The sequence below is a fragment of the Grammomys surdaster genome, unplaced genomic scaffold, assembly GCF_004785775.1.
Source record: "Grammomys surdaster isolate TR1022 unplaced genomic scaffold, NIH_TR_1.0 97, whole genome shotgun sequence".
Taxonomy (NCBI): Eukaryota; Metazoa; Chordata; class Mammalia; order Rodentia; family Muridae; genus Grammomys; species Grammomys surdaster.
In genome coordinates this window covers 4048457-4067093 of record NW_021604576.1, presented here as the reverse complement: position 1 = coordinate 4067093, position 18637 = coordinate 4048457, and the positions used below count along the sequence as shown (strand labels likewise).

The 18637-nt window shown below is 34.7% G+C and overlaps 1 pseudogene; it reads left to right on the top strand.

Moving 5' to 3' along the window:
- The window catches only part of LOC114631571, a 42337-nt pseudogene that overhangs the window by 11625 nt on the left and 12075 nt on the right, over positions 1–18637 (top strand).

Here is an 18637-nt window from a genome sequence, read left to right as displayed (position 1 = left end):
GATGGAGTGTCACAGAAATAGATAGGATATTTATTTTCACCTTCCACTAAATGTATTTTCCTGAAATCATGTAACTTAACCAGATGGCTTTATAACTGTGGGCCAAATAATATACAGAGCATTTATTTCTAGTTTTTTAAAATGTTTTAAATGACTGAGGATTGTATATCTAAGTTGGTTGGTGGCAAGAAAGCAAGTCTAGTTTTGGACACTGTAATTCTTTATCTGAGTGTATAGATGAAGGAATGTTCAGTAATTGAGACTCAGGGTCAATTAATGTGGTTATCAGTGAAAGATAAATCAATCATCAATTTACAGTAGCCAGAATGACTCAAATCTAATCGGCAGAGCATAGAATCTGTAATAATAAATAGAATCACCTGTCATTTCTAATTACAATTCAAGGACTATAAGATAATGGAATGCCAAAGTATCTACTGTCACTTGAAGAAATGCTTTGCTCAATTTCCATGTAATGCTCCTCACAAGAAGGCAGTCTAACTGTACTCTGTAAACAGTAATTTTAATGGAAGCAGTAAGGTATCCCAGAGTTCATGCTAATCTCTCTAGTCAATTTCTAGTGCTGAATTATACTGTGAATTCATTACTAATTAGTTATTTAGGAATATTGCCATATTGTGCATGAAAGAGCAATATTTCCAGAGCTTTACTCTCTCTCTCTACTTGAACATAGGACTGGACACAAAAGACGTCTAGATTTTTGTAAGTATTATCACTTATTGTTCCATGATGTTTAATATGGAATAAAATTCTGTGCTGAGAGAATTTCAATGTATCTGTTAATCAAACAAAATAATTTGGATATTATTTTTTAATTAAATTATCTAGTTAGCAGTCTTTGCTACTCATATTCATTGAGCATACTTCCCTAAATTAATTGTCTCAATTTGATTGGAAAAATGTATTATTTGTTCTCACTTCATTATTCTTTATGATAGTTCTCTTATTAACATCAAATACACTCTTGGAAATTAATTTACCATAAGAGTCTCTGGCCATGACCCTATGTGCCAATTGTCTATGCAGATAGAAAGGAACTAACACCATTGTATTATATATCTACTATGTTGATCTTCCTGTGTTTGTTGGTAATTTGTCTACATAGTTAAGTACAAAGATAAAGCCCTCTTCTCAAATTCTTATGGGCAACATTAGGGTCTGCTGAACTTTACATTGTAAACCAATACATTTTCTTTACATCGAGAAGAAAAGATATTTGGATACCTTATACACATATTTGGATATCCCTAATAAGTAGAGAGAGTGCACTCATTCAGATCTGCTTACTGTTATAAGGGGTCATATGGTCTAGTTGGGTAGTTACAGGCACTCTGTCTAATAGGTACATCTAAATCTAATTGTTCTGGGTGAGAGTTTCCAAGATATTGTCTTAACGTTCTTGGTAGCAGTTGCTAAAGAATCTTATCACAATTTTATTTTTAAAGCTTTTCTTAAAAACTGTCATAACTATTTGAATACTAAGTTCAAAAAAAGGTCTACAAGTAGAACCCAATACTTGGCAATGTGATGTGTTCATTTCCCCTTTGCTTTAGTTGTGACTTTGCTCTGGGTTTTAGGATAGGCAGAGATAATATTAGCATGTGACCCCTTCCTTACTCATGCCTCTCATCTTGTCTTTGGGACCACTTCAAACTGTTCTGTTTCTCTGTTATAATTGGATATCTGCCTCCTGAACTACACAGTGTTACAGTTTCCCTTTATCCATAGTATGTGTTTATCTGTGCCAACTCAGATGTGCACCAGCCATCACAAGCTTCGTAAATAATTTCTACATTTTCAACCTATTTTATTCACACATTTGGTGTTTGTGATTTTTCTTCTCAATTCTGAACTTTGCATCACTTGAATGCTATTTAATTCAACCTGTGCTGCTCCATAGGAAAACTAGTAAGTTAGAGAGTACAGAGCGATGTTGTTACCCAATGTTATTCCATGAGTAAATGTTCTTAACAAGTCTCAGCCTAGGAATAAACTGTTTACTTAGTCACTGTTGAATGAATACCAACTGCATGAGATTAGCTAAGGTCAGAAGAAACAATGCTCCAGTATTTTCTAATGTTTAATGATGTTGCTTTATGTGAGGCACAACTTTATAAGTAAGAGGCAATAAAATAGTGAGATTTTTCATATTAATTCATAATGAGATATTTATAATTCTGAAAACAATTATGTTGTAAATTGAAGAAAGGATGTCTTCCAAAATTGGTACTGATCTAAACACATGCAAAATTTTAATAATCTAGATTCTATGTAAACTGATGAATGGTTCATTTTAAAATACTTGGAAGTGCAATTAGACAACGTGAATGTCCTGAATATGAAGCACAGATATCTGGAATGAAGTCAACTTGATCACTTAAATTGTAGATATTGGGGTGAGGGTTGAACTAACAATATGATAATTCAGATCAATAATTGACTTATTCTTAAATCATCTTCATGTTGAAAAATAATTAACCAGGAATATTTATGAAATCTCTTATTTCTACATCACTTGAGTTAAGGAATTTACAGCCAAGCTAAGTATATTTTGTATATAGAAAACAGTGAAGATATATAAAAGTTGGAGATGCCTTCCATCCTTGAGCTATTTTTGAATAGTAAAAGCCAAGGTTTCTCTTTCTAGTTTATATATATATATATAGACTTTAGATTGCATCTGTGTTACCCCCTTTCTCCTGGCAGGTTGTGGTCACCAGCATGAGAGGAAAAAGGGAGAACAGGGTGGAGACCAGGGTTTGGATGGCCGTGAGTATAATGGAATGACTAGTCTAGAGACCTCTACAGAGAAAGAAGTCTACTTTATTGTTTCAGGGATAGGGTATATACCGGCTTTTTTATGGCTACAATGGAAGGGACTGATTGGTCATAACAACAAGTGAACAGAAAAGCTGATGAAGTATAATATAGCACTAATTATTGTGCCTGCAGGAAGACAGAGTGGATGTGTGTCTTGAGTTGTGCAGCCTTGTAAAGAGCTCTGTATAAGGTCACTTTTGAGACAAGGCCAGACAAGGCAAGCCACCTGTGTTCAGAGACACTCTCCAGACAAAGACAGAGGCAGGGAATCCCTGCTAAGAAACGGAGTCCCTCAATTTTCCCTGAGATCAGGAGCCATCTGGTTATGGCAGACTGCTACCTTAATAGCAGGGTTCCCCTACACAACAGTAAGCTAGCAGGTATGTATAAAGTATGAATTTTGAGATCTCATCACATAATTGCTTATAGCAGTAATGTATTCCTTTGAAACGTTATTATCATACTCACTTGATAGTCTATTGTGTGTATATTTTCTACTGTTGAGAGACATCACAGATGATTTCTTTGGTTAGGACTATAGTAGTAGAGCTTATGTGTTCACCAAAATTACTGGTCTTTATGTAGAAATATTTCTGGAGAAAATACAGAAAAATGAAATGCCCTGGTTTCTTGCTAAGGGTACAATTAACATTACATAATACTAGAAAATTAATTTCCAAATTGTTTGTATCACTTAGGATTAGCAAACACTATGTGTGAATTCACCTGCGTCATAGCTTTCTGATCATTTGCTTTTTCTGTACACTTAATATAGACATTTTGCAGATACAATAGAGATATTTCACATGCTATTTACAGTCAGTTTGCACATGACATACAAATTTACAATATTATGTTGACTATCCCTAAATACTGCAAGAATTAGAACATTAAAGCTGTTTCATCAAACTGATTTTGATGTATCTGTTCAAGGAAGTGGAGACTCTTCTAAGATGATGTAATCTTGAAGCACCTGGCTGCAGGAGAATCTGAAACTTCCATGATAATGGTGGTTATTATCTCAACTCTTGTTAGCACTGTAGCTATTGTCACATATGTTATATAATCAGCAGTATGGTGACCCTGACTCTTGCTTCTAAATGAATTGGATATTCAGAAATTACTTACAGATTAATGAATGCTCTTAATCCTCAGGTTCCTAGAATATATGTGTATCCAGAATCTTGGCAGATAAAATATTAATTATCTAGGAAAAAAAAGCAAACAGAAAATGCCTACAAAATAAATAGATGAGGTGTTTAAGACTCTTCCACTTTACCTAGAGAAGGATGGCTTAACAATATTATCATTGACCACTGTATCAATTTTCAAGAAATAAATGTTGATGACATATTCATGATAATAATAACTTTTGAGAATATACTATGGCCCCTGAACTCTGATAATTAATTCAAAACCGTGTAAACCTAAGTGACTCACAGCATAGCCATTACTATAAATCTATTCTAATAATTTTCTATTGTGAACCAGAAAAAAAGATTTGACCCCAAGTCTTTTATGTAATTTCACTACTACTGTGTTGGTTTCCTGAAGAAATAAAAAGTAATGAGTTATCTACCTCATTGAAAAGTGAGTACTAATATCCCAAATGATCAATACTCATGTGCTAATTTATCTACTTCTAACTCACTTGATCCTCCAAAAGGTTCAATTTATACAATCACTTTCTTCTATTTGGGACAAGACTCTCTCTACATTTCTTCAATATATATTACTTGAAGCTCTAGATAAAGCAATGAGGCAACTACAGGAGATGAAGGAAATACAAATTGGAAAAAAGAAGTCAAATTATCACTATTCATAGATGATATGATAGTACACATAATTGAACACAAAAATTCTACCAGAGAAATACTATAGCTGATAAACACCTTCAGCAAAGTGGTTGAATACAAATTTAACTCAAAAGAATGAATAGCCCTCCTCTACACAAACAATAAGTGGTCTGAGAAAGAAGTTAAGATAATAGTACCCTTCACAATAGCCACACAAAAAAAGAAAAAATCATAAAATATCTTGGTATAACTCTAACCAAGTGAGTGAAAGACCTTCATGACAAGAACATCAAGTCCCTGAAGAAAGAAATTGAGGAAGATAAGCAGAAAATGGAAAGATCCCCCTTGCTCATGGATCGGAGGATTAACATATTCAATGTGGCCATCTTACCAAAAGCAATTTGTAAGTTCAATGCAATCCCCATCAAAATCATAACAAAATTTTTCACAGAACATAAAAGAATAATTCTCAATTTCATATGGGAAAAAAATCAGTATATCCAAATTATCCTGAACAGTAAAATCACTTCCTGAGGTATCACCATCTCTGATCTAAAGTTGTACTACAGAGCTTTAATAATAAAAACTGCATAGTATTGTATAGAAACAGAAAGGGGGTTCAATGAATCTAACCAAAGACCCAGAAATAAATCCACACACACATGAACACTTGATTTTTGACAAGGAAGCCAAGACCATAAAATGGAACAGAGTTTTTAACAAATAGTGTTGGTCTAACTGGATGTCTACATGTAAAAGAATAAAAATAGATCCGAATTTATTACCCCTCAGAAAACTCAAGTCCCGATAGATCATACCTCCGAGTATAAAACCAGACACGCTGAATCCAATAGAAGAGGGAAGTGGGAAACAGCCATGAATACATTGGCACAGAAAATGTATTGCTTAGGCAATAAATTTAACAATTAATAAATGAGACCTACTGAAACTAAAAGATTCTGTAAGGTAAAAGACACTGTCAAAAGGACAAAACATCAGCCTATAAGTTGAGAAAAGATCTTCACTATTCTGTATCCAACAGTGGGGTAATATTCAAAATTTGTAACAAATCCATGAAGTTCGTCTCCAGAAAAACCCAAATGATCCAATCAAAATATGGGGTACAGAACTAAACAGAGAATTCTCAACATAAGAATCTCTAATGGCTGAAAAGCATTAAAGAAATGTTCAACAACCTTAGTCATCATGAAAATGCAAATCAAAATGACTCTGAGGTGGAAACCTTATGCCAATCAGAATGGCTAAGATCAAAAACTCAAGCAACAGTAGATGCTGGCAAGGATATGATGAAAGGGGAACACTCCTCCATTGCCAGTGGGATTATAAATTTGTAAAACCACTCTGGAAATCAATCTGATAGTTTCTCAGAAATTTGGAAATAGTTCTACCTGATGACCCAGCTATACCACATTTTGGGATATACCCAAAACATGCTCCACCATACCGCAAGGATACCTGCTCCACTATGTTCACAGCAGCCTTATTTGTGATAACCAGAATCTGGAAACAACTCAGATGCCCCTCAACCAAAGAATAGATACAGAAAATGTAGTGCGTTTACACAGTGGAATACTATTCTGTAATTAAAAACAAGGACATCCTGAAATTCCTAGCCAAATAGGTGAAACTAGAAAATATCATCCTGAGTGAGGTAATCCAGTCCCCAAATGGTTTGCATGGTATGTACCCACTGATAAGTGAATGTTAGCCAAAAATTTCAGAATACCCCACAAACCCAAAGAAGTCAAATAAATAAAAAAAGCACAAGTGAGCATGCTTGAATCCTACCTATAAAGGAACAAAATAGTCAGGGGATGTAGAAGGAAGGAGGAATTTGGGTGGGTTTGGGGAGAGGTAGAGGTGGGGGGCAGGATCAGGAATGGGAAGAAACAGGAAAGAAACCCAGAGAGACAGGGTAATAAATGTAAATGTGCACCTGCCTCAAGTCAGAAATAGGGGAGTTGTCTAGGAAGTTCCAGACAACCAGAATGAGAGAGGTTCCAGAAGTAAAAGCAGATGACCTTAGCAGATGTGAACAATGCATCCTGAAGAGACCACCTCCAGTGAACAGACAGGACTCTCAGTAGAGGAATGAGGACACCAACCCGCCTACACAACTTTTGACTCAAACTCAGTACTGTCTTTTAAGACTGCAAGGACAAAGATGAATGCAGAAACTAAAGGAATTGCCAGTCAGTGACTGACCTGTTTTGAGGTCCATCCCATGGGCAGGCACCAATCCCTCACACTATTAATGATCTTGTATTGTACTTACAATGACAGGAGCCTAGCATAGCAGCCCTCTGAGAGTCTACCCAGCAGCTGACTGAGACAAATGCAGATATCCACAGACAAACATTGGGCAGCAATCAGAGATCCCTGTGGAAAGATAGAAGATCATCAAGGAGGTGGCAGCCCCACAGGAAGACCAACAGTGTCAAGAAACCTGGACTCCTGGGATCTCCCAGAGACTGAGTAACCAACCAAAGGCTATATACAGGCTGTTCATAGTCCTCAAACACATATGTAGCAAAGGGCTGCTATGTCTGGCCTCAGGGGAGAGAGGATGCACCTAATATTGCAGACTTGATGAACCAGGATCATCAAGGATACCAAAGGAATGTGTTGACATCTCAGAGGCTAGGGGGAAGGAACTCTATGAGAAAGCATCAAGATGGAGGCAACATTTGGAACAGAAATAAATAACTTAAAAATAAAAGAAAATGTAAACTGAATTGATGACTCAATATGATTGATTATATTCAAGAGTCTTAAAAAGTATGTATTTTACATCTATAGATAATAGGTAGCTTGATTACTGTTGTTTGATTAATAAAAAAGAAACCTCTTGATTATTTGTGAAAGATTAATTTATATTAAAGACCCAATACTAAAATTAATAATGAATAACATATAACTGAAAAAAGCTTTGTTCATTTTTACTGGGCAGTTAAAAGTAAATGTACTTACATTAGACAAAGCATTGATTAATTTCTCTTTGAAGTATGAGATGACTAAATCAAGTGAATTATACTATAGCATCTGTCATCTAAAATATTTATTATTTTATTAGAGTGATAACACTTAAATATACTCTGACAGTGATGTTCAAGTATATAGTTCTTTGTTATCAACCATGATACCAACATGTATACAATACAAACAAAATACAAAAACAGATTTCTTGAACTTCTTCTTCCTACTTATTTGAAATTCAATTACCCTGAATTAACATCTCTCAAATCTCATTCATTTCCATGTTTTCAGATACACTAGTTTATTCTCTGCTTCTGAAATGTCACTGTATTAAAATTCTATGTAAAAGTGAGACCATAGGACTGGAGAACAGCTCAGTGGGTAAGAGAACTGTTACTTTTAAATAGGACTAAGGTTCATTTTCCAGCACTCACAAGGCAGTCAGCGTCCATCTATATCTCCAGATTCAGGAAATTTGATTACCTCCTCTAATCCATAGGTACTGCATGCATGTGGAACACAGAAATACATGCTACCAAGATACTCCATGAACATAAAGTAAACTAAATGTATATTCAAACTGAGACAGTGGAATATTTGTCTTTCTATGCCAGAATTATTTCGTTTAACTGAATGTCCTCTAGATTCATGCATTGAAAACAGGATTTACATCTGTTTTAAGAATAGATAGTGCTCCATTGTGAATATAGCCCATGATTTAAAAACTTTTCACCCTTTGAAAGACACTAAGGTTAATGACATTTAGTTATTGTGAATCATGCTTCAAGGAAAAGAACAACACAGTGTTGACATGTTTTCTTTTGGCATACTGATTTCATTTCCTTCAGTTATACGTCCAGAGAATGATAGATGATATAATTATTGGACTTTAATATATCATGAATTTTATACTGGTATGTATTTTTGCATAACTAAAATTTTAGGAGTGAATTCTAATCAGCTCAAAAGAAAAGATGACTAAAACTTGCAAGTAAAATCATGGAAAAGGGAAGTATTATACTAGGTAAGGTAAAGAAGATCCAAAAGACTAATACCTCATGTTCTTTCTTGTTTGTGATTCCAAGTTTTGATGCTTCATACTTGCATATAAAACCTGAGATAACCACAGAAGCCAGGAACGTAAAAGAGACCATGATAAGCAAAGGAAATATGGAGCTAGAAAGAGGGGCAGTAGGACAGGTACTATATAGGGAGAAGGAGGAAAATAAGTGGTGGAAATGTAACATGAAGGGGAGATAATAGCATTGAAATTATCTGAAAGACCACAAAAGCATTATTTTCTAAGCTTAAGACATACATTCTCTCTCTCTCTCTCTCTTTCTCTTTCTCTCTCCCCCCTCCCTCTCTGTATGCATATATACCTAGTTTAAATGAAGTTGGGCTGCACATGGTGATAATTCCACAAAAGCCAAAGGCGATCTAACAAATCTCTCCCTTCCCGCTCTTAGTTGGAACAGGATGACAGTGAACGGACTTTCAAAAATATGTATATTATTGGCGTAGACTTTGGTTGCCCCCTGAAAATTTTAATTAAAAATTAATTTAAATTAAATTAATTAAATTAAAATTTAATTTAAAAATTCTTTTGCTAAAGAAAACATTGACTTCAAACAGAGAATATCTTTAGATATTCTGCCTGATAACATACTAATAAATCAAGTCAAGGTATACTTCTGTAAACAAAACAAGAACATTGAGATGATGTCTTTTTAACAAGTGATGATATGAAAGACAGTTTGTTAATTACTGAACATTAATATAACCTTTAATCATTTGTTATTGGGTGTAGAGTATGAAATATTTTTAAAGGAGAGAGGCTGAGGATATTGCTCAGTGATTAAGCCTTTTGGTTTCATTAAGAGATCGTGACTCATCGAATAAGGTAGAAGGCAGGAGAGTGAGGGAGGATAATACCCAACATTATGTTTAAGCCTCCACATACACAGGGATACATACACACACACACACACACACACACACATTTGAAAAATGTGGAAAGTGAAGAAAATGAAACCATTCCAGAAAACCACAACCAATACAATGCCGAACTGTGGAGCCCAGTCCCAATGGATACACCTACAAAATATTCCTGCACCTACCTAAGGCTGAAGGAACATTGCAAAAGAGTATGCATAAGAAACCTGTGAAACCATAAACTTGATAGGGAACTGCGAAATAGTTCATATAGAAGAACTATATTAAGTATCAACAACATTAACAATAACAAAGCACTGAGCAGTATTTATATCCATGACACTATGTCAAATATATTTTTCATTAGTCCCCAGGGGGAAAAATAAAAAACTTAGCAATTTCAATTTCCAACCAGATAATTCAGTCTTAGCGAGTTTAATTAAATTCCCTAGATTTTAGCTACTAAGAGTTAAAACTAGTTATAAATCTAAGATTAGATCATTTAAAAACAGGTATATACATCTTAACTACATGTCTAGATTTATGATTTTGAAATATCAATTTGGCAGTTATGTGGAGAATTTTTTGAGAGACATACTAAATAATAATGTCTATGGGGTAGTCTATGCAGCCTCAACCCTACACAAAGAACTCCAGGCATCTAAGGAACCCATGGAATGAAAAACAACGGTCTTATTCAGGGACCAATTGCTTATCTAATACCAAATGATCAGTTCTAAAAACATGCATACCTATAACATTATACAGGCTGAATAGGTTAGATATAGAAGTATTTATGTATTATACATATTCATATATGTAAATAACAACAATTAACAAAGCAAGGAGCCATGTATTTAAAATAGCAATAATGGTTATGTATGAGGTTTGGAGGGAAGAAAAGGAAAAGAAATGATGTAATTGTGTTACAATCTAAATTTTTAAGGTAGAAAAATGAGAGACTATGTAAGAAATATAATGGTTTTATGTTTTTGTTACTTTTTTAAATGTGTTTTTCTAGCTAAAATTTATTATTTATTAAAATTATATCACTATAAATTATATTGAAAAGGAAACAAGCAACAATGACCATATTTTTTATGTCCAAGATGGAAAATGGATTCAGTCTATAAAATTTATAGAAACCCACATGAAATCTGAAGTATTGGAAAATATATATATTATGTTTAACTCTGAAATCTTATTCTATCATCATTTCAAATCAAGGAGACATTGCTTTACTGGGTGTGAGAACTATGTTAATGCTTGAATATAGGATTAATATTTGTAACATATTAACATTAAGCAGTTTTAGTAAAATGATGGTTGTAGATTCTTCTCCAAGATCTATAATTTCACCAGCTCCAGGTAGTTTGCTAGATTACCACAACCAGAAATGATTTCCCTTTTGTTTTGAGGGGGCCTTAAATTAAACTAGAGGGCTGTTGGCTACCACTAAAGTATGTGTCCACTATGCCTCTCCCAGGAGAGCAGTAGTAGTGTCATGCAGGTCTTTCTTTTAGCTCATTATTATTATTATAACCAATTAGAACTATTGGATTCTTCCCTTACTTTGAAAACTTGCTTGGTGCCTTCCAGTACTATAGAATCTAGTATTCAGGGAAAAGCTTTAAGTAAGCACTACCTTCAGATCTTCATCAAGGCTTCAGCAACAAAAACTTACTTAACTTCAGCCTTTGAGAGGCAATCAAAGACATCAGCAACAGCTTATGTTTTCACTGTCTCTAAGACAATCCTAAAAAACAATTCAAAAGAGAGCTTCTCATACTTGATGTCTGGACTTTATTAGAGTCTGTGCCTCTTTAAGGAAGCATTGACAGCCTCACCTTTAAATTGTATGTATATGGATACAAAGACACATTCATTGCTTGCAAGTGGATTGAGCTACCACTGCTACCAGGTGAACTGAACTACTGCTATCCTGAGTAATAACATTGAAATAGCCCCAACGAGCTATTTCTACACAGGTCTGCGTCCTACTTTACACCATTAGACATTCCTTTCCACTACCTCTGATGTGTAGTGTGCTAGAAGAGAGGCTAAAGCACTTAAAAACCACAATTAAAGTAAGTTTTGAAAAATCTAAACCTACAATGGCCATTATTTTAAAGCTGAATAGTATTCCATAGTGTATAACATTCTCATTATTCATTCATCACTTGAAGAACATTTATGTTGTTTCAATTTTCTTGCTATTATGAATATAGCAGCAATGAATATAGCTGAATAAATCCCTGGATATATACTATGGAGTGGTAAAGCCAAGTTACATGGCAGATTTATTTTTAAATTTTCAGATTCTACACACTGATTTCCATACTGGCTGGATTAGTTCTATCTCTCCATCAGCAAGTGATTATTTCCCTTCCCCAACATGTTCTTCATTATTGTTGACAGTTGTTTTGTTTATCTTTGCCATTCTGGTTTGGGCAAGATGAAATCTCAAAAGTTGTTTCATTTTAATTTTCCTAATTTCTAGGAACAAAAACTATTTTTGAGACATTTCTTAAACATTGTTTTTTAGCACTCTGTAGATTCAAAGTCCAGTTTTTAACGGATTGCTTGGGGTTTGGGGATATTTTTATTATTTTGACTCTGTTTATAAGAGAAAACTATCTTTTCCAATGGGATCCCAGGGCTCATTCCAATGTAGGTATCTGCATCTGTATTGGTCAGGTTCTGGTAAAAATTTCTCTGGCAACAGACATACCAGGTTCCTGTCAGTAAGCACTTCTTGGCATCAGCAATAGTGTCTGGGTTTGGTGACTTCCTAGTGGCTACTCTCAGTTCCCCATCCACTACTGCTATTACATTCCTGACTTTTACTTCTCTCTTGTGCCTTCCAATACACTGATTGCAGCCCCATAGAAAAAACAATATTAACTAACTGGACCACCAGAGCTCCCAGGGACTAAACCACCAACAAAAGAGTATATATGGAGGGATCTATGGCTCAAGATACATATGTAGCAGCAGATGGCTTTATCTGACATCAATGGGAGGGAGGCCCCTGGTCCTGTGGATGCTTGATGCTCCAGCGTAGAAGCTAGAGCAGTGAGGCAGGAGTGGGTCAGTGGGTGGAGGAGCACCCTCATAGAGGCAAAGGGGATGGGGGAGAGAGAGAATAGGATGAGAGGTTTGTGAAGGAGTAACTGGGAAAGGGGATATTATTAAAAATTCAAATGAATAAAATGATAATAAATAAGAGAATAGTATCACTACAAAAGCATGTTTGTTTAAATGGGATAAAAATCATTGCAAAAATTACCATGAAAACTACCATATAAGCATAAGCATACATTCGATGTTCATTGAGAATCTGGAAACCCAATTCAAAAAAATGAATAATTTTATCAGTATGCTGAAGAAGATATATAATTATCCATAATGGTGTTTATAAAAATCAAATAAGTTTCTCAAACAAGGAGTACATACAATGTCTTAAAATGACATTTTTGAAATTTCTTCTAAGATAATGTTGATAAATAATTGATCCATGGACTAATTGATTAGAAAAGTTTCTACTAATTTATGGGGAAATGAAAGAAAGCAGAGAGTCAAATTTATCAATAAAACAGGTATATGTTAGGAGCAGAGGCATACCATGTAAATCTGTTAACATTCTGAATTAACAAATACCATGTAAGATACAGAATTTAATACTATTAAATTAAAAGTATAGAGATGAGTTAAAATGTTTTTCTTTATGATAAAGTTACTACACATGATACAATGGAAAACTGAATTCACATCAGAAATTTAATAAGTAAAATTAACTTGGCAGAATAAGAGTAATTTTATTTGAGATAAAAAACTATTAAATGTTCTGAATGGAGGACCCTTAAATATTTTACACTAAAATCCAAGAAGATCATTTTCTTACCAAAAGTCAAATGACAGAGGAAAAGTAGGACAGAAGTGGCAAGTAAGTATGTATCTGTGTGTTGTGGGAGGGAAGCTAGACAGATTCTGGAAACAAAACTTTTACTGAGATGTTTCCATCCAGCCTCCCCACTATTCCTATGTCACATATGATAAGAAATGCCCATGAGATATAAAAAAGACACCAGAGTTCAGCCTTTATTGTCTTTGAACAATAAATGTCAAAGTGTCAGGCATGGTAGTGCACACCTATAATCCTAGAAGAAGCAGAGACCAAGTGGTAGGCCCATCTCTGTGAGTTCAAGGTCAGCCTGGTCTTCATAGTGAATCAGACCAGCCAGGGATACAGAGCAAAACTATGATTCTAATAAATATCAATCAATCAATCAATCCAATCAATCAATCAATCAATCAATGCAAAGGACTTACAGATTCATGATAAATTCGTGTGTCGTGGCAATTTTTAGCTAGTCTCTAATCTATGCACAGCCCAAATGGAACAGACAAAGGTCACTAGTCTAGTACTTCAGTGCTAAGTTCCATTAGTCTCTGTGATGGCACATCTGCAAAATCAAACTTTCATAAGTTTTATCAGTTGTAAATATAGTAATGTGTCTCTACACAGTGAATGTTATTACTAACTATCAGGTTTTCCTACTTCCACATTCGTTTAGATATATCATGGCTAATTGAACCGAAATCAAATTACTGTGTTTAGTTTGACTAAAAAAATCAGTTAAAACGTATTGTAAATATTCATTTTAAAGTTGAATTATGAAGAATTATGCTTCATAGTTACCAAATCCCTATTGAAAGGGCATTTTAAGGTTTGATACACAGACGATTTTATCTTCCTCTACCAAATACTTGACTCTTAAAGGTTGAGCAATGTATTCCTTTTTAATTGTTAAAATATATGCATTGTTTTATAAAAGTATAAAGAATAAATACATGAAGATGAATACCAGGTTAAAATCATAGACTAGTTATGCTCTCTCAAGATACCATTCACAATTAAATGTTTAACTATTTCTAGAGAAAGTATATGTAATAGAATGGTGAAAATGTAACGTGATAAAAGGAATATTTGCCACATAAAAATTGCTCTCTCAGAATTATTCCTAAATAGACACATTTTCGTCCTCTCATTTCTCATCATATGTGACATAGGAAGAGTGGGGAGGCTGGATGGAAACATCTTTAACCATTTTTTAACATTATTTTAACTTAACATACAAAGTAATACATTTCATCATGGAAGCTGCGTGATTATGTGTCATTATAATTGGCTTTCATAATTTCCCCTTCCCTCTCTCTTCCTCCATGCCCCTCCCTCCTCCAATTGGTTCTCCTCTGTTTCCAAACCAGGGAGTAATTACCCTTCATATTCATGTCATATACATTCAAATATCTTCCCTATTTCTTGCATCTTCTCTGTTTTCTTCCTTCTTCCTATTGTCTCCTTTCTAGTTTAATGAACATATTTAAACACACACGCACAATTTTAAATCTGACTAATAACCATGAAACACATTTATGTTTCTGACTCTAGCTTGGTTAGCAGCTTTCAGCTCCATCCATTTTTCTGCAAATGTCATGATTTTGTACTGAATGTTTATTAAGTAAATTGAGTAATGCCAGGTTACACAAAGCATTAAACTTGATGTATGTCAGTGTGGTTTTATTTTCACTAAAACATTTCATCATATTTTAGAAGAGCATTTCTGAAGATTTCAATGTATTAAAATTCATTGAGTTTAAGTATTATATGTTAAAAGTTTCTAATGATCAGCTTGTTTCTGTCAGATATTCCGCTCACATCAAAAGCGTCTTCTTGCTTCCTGCATGTTGAGAATTGTGTCTCTATTCTACTTAGGAGTCACTGTGTTATATACTTAGCAATAAACTATTATCAAGGTGGATTTTCATCTTTGAAAAATGAACTGTGATTTTTTTTAATAAAAAAATAATTCAGCTATTATTTATTATACTTGACAAGATACTCAGCTTGGCAAGATTTAGTGATATCCCAGAGAGATAAGATTTAGTTTTTTTAAAACTGCGAGTCTGTAGTGTATTCTCAGGATTTGGCACTATTTACACTTGCTTACTTTGCCTGACTCTAAATAATAACTACAACAATGCTAAACTTCATTATAGGTTTGTCATCCATCTGAATTCAGCAAGGTGCTAATGATACCAATTAAATTAGTGGTCCTTTTTTCTTTAATAAACTATACACACTGAATAGGTTATAAAAATAAAGTAATTAGTTTAGTGTATTTTTAATACAACTGTAAAATATTTTATAATATATAAAGCACATTATGTTATTAATGTCATTGTCGCAAATGGTTTCTAAAAACAGGAACAAAGCAAACATTAAATTATTTGCTATATTTTTTCACACTAAACAATATATTTTTAAAAAGCTATTGAATAAAAAGTAATTTTCCATCTTTTATTTACAGTCATACAAGAAGTTACACCATCATATAAATTTTCTAGGCAGCAATAAGTCTTTTTAAAATATCACATGAAACAGTTTACATGGGGGATGGGACTACTTTCCAAGTACATACTTTCAAAACTGATCAACCAAAATACATTGTGTGAAAATTTCTTAATTAAAAAGATAACTGATATACAAGTGAGAATCATAAAGCACCCTATTATTTTCAGTAAACGATAGAAAAACCTAAATTTTTTTCACTTTACTTCTATTTTTAATTGGATATATTATTAACATTTCAGATGTTATCCCCTTACCCCATTTCCCCCCACTCCCACTCGCACCTCCCCACCCTCAAATTCCCCAACATGGGATCCTTGGTCCCATGAAGGGTGTCCAGCCTTCATGGAACCAAGGATTCTTCTCCCACCTATCCCTTACAAGGCCATCCTCCCCTACATATACAGCTGGAGCCATGGGTTCCTCCTTATGTACTCCCAGGCTGGTGGTTTATACCCTGGAAGCTCTGGTTGGTAGGTTTTGTTGCTCTCCTTATGAAGCCACAAACCCTTTCAGCTCCTTCAGTCTTCTTTCTAACTCCTCCATTGGGAAACCTATGACCAGTTTAATGGTTAGCTGTGAGTATACACCTCTAAATATGTCAGACTCTGGCAGACCTTTAACAAGACAGCTATATCAGTCTCCTGTCAGCATGTACTTCCTGGCATCCATATCTGCTTCTGTCTTTGGTGACTATACATGGGATGGATATCCAGGTGGAACATCTTACAGAGAGCCCCTCCTTCAGTTTCTGTCCCACACTTTGTCTACATATTTGCTCCCATGAGTATTTTGTTACTCCTTCTAAGAAGAATTGAAGCACCCATACTTGGTCTTCCTTCTACATGAGCTTCATGTGGTCTGCGAGTTGCACCTTGGTTATTGTGTGCTTCTAGACTAATATTCATGAACACCATGTGTGTTCTTTTGTGATTGGGTTACCTCACTCAGGATGATATTTTCTAGTTCCGTCTATTTACTTAAGAATTTCTCAAATTCATTGTTTTTTAATAGCTGAGTAATATTCCATTGTGTAAATGTACCACATTTTCTGTATCCATTCCTCTGTTGAAGGACATCTGGGTTCTTTCCAGCATCTGGCTATTATAAATAAGGCTGCTAAGAACATAGTGGAGCATATGTCCCTGTTATATGTTGGAGCAACTTCTGGGTATATGCCCAAGAGTGGTATAGCTGGATCCTCAGGTAATGCTATGTCCAATTTTCTGAGAGACTGCCAGACTGATTTTCAAAGTGGTTGTACCATCTTGCAATTCCACCAACAATGAAGGAGTGATCCTCTTTCTCCACATCCTTGCCTGCATCTGTTATTACCTGAGTTTTAGATCTTAGCCATTCTGACTGGTGTGAGGTGGAATCTCAGGGTTCATTTGATTTGCATTTCCCTGATGACTAAGGATATTGAACATTTCTTTAGGTGCCTCTTGGACATTCGAGTTTCCTCAGTTGAGAATTATTTGTTTAACTCTGTACCCAACTTTTAATAGGGTTATTTGGTTATCTGGAGTCTAATTTCTTGAGTTCTTGGGATATATTGGATGTTAGCCCTCTATCAGGTGAGGGATGAGTCAAGCTCTTTTCCCAATCGGTTGGTTACCGTTTTGTCCTATTGACAGTGTTGTTTGTCTTACAGAAACTTTGTAATTTTATGAAGTCCCATTTATCAACTCTTGATCTTAGAGCATAAGCCATTGGTGTTCTGTTCAGGAACTTTTCTCCTGTGCCCAAGTATTCAAGGTTCTTCCCATCTTCTCTTCTATTAGTTTCATTGTATCTAGTTTTATATGGAGGTCCTTTATCCACTTAGACGTGAGCTTTGTACAAGGAGATAAGAATGGATTGATTTGTATTCTTGTACATGTTGTCCTCCAGTTGAACATTTGTTGAAAATGCTGTCCTTTTTCCACTAGGCAGTTTTAGCTCCTTTGTCAAAGATCAAGTGACCATAGATGTGTGGGTTCATTTCTGGATCTTCAATTCTATTCCATTGATCTTCCTGCCTGTCTCTGTACCAGTACCATTCAATTTTTATCACTATTGCTCTGTAGTGCAGCTTGAGGTCAGGGATGGTGATTCCTCCAGAAGGTCTTCTATTGTTGAGAAAAGTTTTCAATATCATGGGTATTTTGTTATTCCAAATGAATTTGAGAATTTCTTTTCCTAACTCTGTGAAGAATCTTGTTGTTATTTTGATGAAGATTGCATTGAATCTGTAGATTGCTTTTGGCATGATGGCCATTTTTACTATAGGAATCCTGTCAATACGTGAGCATGGGAGATCTTTCAATCTTCTGAGACCTTCTTCAATTTCTTTCTTCAGAGACTTGTAGTTCTTGTCATACAGTTCTTTCACTTGCTTGGTTAGTCTCACACCAAGGTATTTTATATTATTTGTGACTATTGTGAAGGGTGTCATTTCCCTAATTTCTTTCTCAGCCTGTTTATCTTTGGAGTACAGGAAGGCTACTGATTTATTTTAGTTGATTTTATAACCAGCCACTTTCCTGAAGTTGTTTATCAGGTTTAGAAGTTCTCTGGTGGAAGTTTTGGGATCACTTAAGTATACTATCATATCATCTGCAACTAGTGATATTTTGACCTTTTCCTTTCCTATTTGTATCCCTTTGACTTC